At 39.8% G+C, this 1,421-nt stretch overlaps 1 protein-coding gene across 1 annotated transcript in view; it reads left to right on the forward strand.

Moving 5' to 3' along the window:
* Positions 1-1,342: 1,342 nt before the first annotated feature.
* The window catches only part of LOC108378125 (uncharacterized), a 7,248-nt gene continuing 7,169 nt past the window's right edge, over positions 1,343-1,421 (forward strand). The window contains exon 1 of the mRNA XM_017634425.1: positions 1,343-1,420. The gene's annotated coding sequence lies outside the window, so the exon portion shown is untranslated. The remainder of the gene's footprint in view (position 1,421) is intronic.

Raw genomic sequence — 1,421 nt, forward strand, 5'->3', positions numbered from 1 at the left:
AGACGTTCAAGACCATATCGATATTCATCTTTTAGAATGAACAGTTCTTCGTTGCCGTATGTAGAGTGCAGAACGAAGAACGGAAAAATTCTGAAAATGCTCATCGATACCGGTTCGAGCAAAAATTACATCCAACCCTGCCTCGTGTCAAAACGAATTCCCAATGACCAACCATTTTTTGCTAATTCCATAGCCGGACAGATACAAATTACCCACCACACAGTTATTAATCTATTTGGCAGAAAGGACACGAATTTAAAACTATTTTTGCTCCCCACCCTAAAATCCTTTGACGGCATAATTGGAAACGATAGTCTTAAAGAGCTTCGTGCCACCATAAACATCCACGACGACTCCCTCACATTTGGCAATGGCATAAAAATAAAAATTAAACAACAACCTTCACCATCGGTTAACAAAATTTACGTAAGGATCGACCACATGACAGAAACGCAAAAACGACATATTGACCGCCTCACAAACAAATATCCGCACCTATTTACCGAACCAGATGAGAAACTCACCTACACCACTACTGTAGTAGGGGAAATTAGAACCTCTTCAGACACCCCAGTATACACCAAATATTATCCTTACCCCCTAGCAATGAGAGACTTTGGGAAACAAGAAATAGAAAATCTATTAAAAGATGGAATTATTAGGCCATCCCGTTCACCCTACAACTCGCCCGTGTGGGTTGTACCTAAGAAGTTAGACACGTCTGGACAAAAAAAATACAGACTCGTAATGGATTATAGGAAATTAAACACCCTAACAATAGCCGATAAATACCCAATCCCGGAAATCAACGAGGTGATCTCGCAACTGGGAAACAACACATATTTTTCTGTTTTTGATTTAAATAGTGGCTTCCATCAGATTCCTCTGAAGGAATCCGACATTGAGAAGACAGCTTTCATTGTATAACAAACAGGCATAAAAATTAATCCCACTAAAGTAAAAGCAATTCAAGAATTTCCATGTCCAAAAACACTAAAGGACTTGAGGGCTTTTCTTGGTCTATCAGGCTATTATCGACGCTTTTTCAGAGATTACGCCAAGTTAGCGAAACCTCTGACATCGCTTGTGAGAGGGGAAGATGGACGCGTGTCCAAAAATTCCTCAAGCAAAAAGCTAGTAGTGCTCGATAAAAACGCCTTAGAGGCGTATTTCGGACTTCTAATAATTTGTGCCACAATCACAACCTCCCTAACGGACGTTAAAATTTTGGACTATAATTAAGCGCAACTGGTGACAATAGACAATGGACAAGCGAAAATACAAGACGGCACATTCAGACTTATTCATCTCATCGACTTAGCAAAATACGAACGATTTTTGACAGAGACCTATAACGAGATAGCCAACCAAATCCCTAATGACCACTTCCTATATCCTATCCTAAAACATGAAACCACCCA

This window comes from Rhagoletis zephyria, unplaced genomic scaffold (assembly GCF_001687245.7).
Source record: "Rhagoletis zephyria isolate East Lansing unplaced genomic scaffold, Rhagoletis_zephyria_1.1 Rzeph_scaffold_00113, whole genome shotgun sequence".
Taxonomy (NCBI): domain Eukaryota; kingdom Metazoa; phylum Arthropoda; class Insecta; order Diptera; family Tephritidae; genus Rhagoletis; species Rhagoletis zephyria.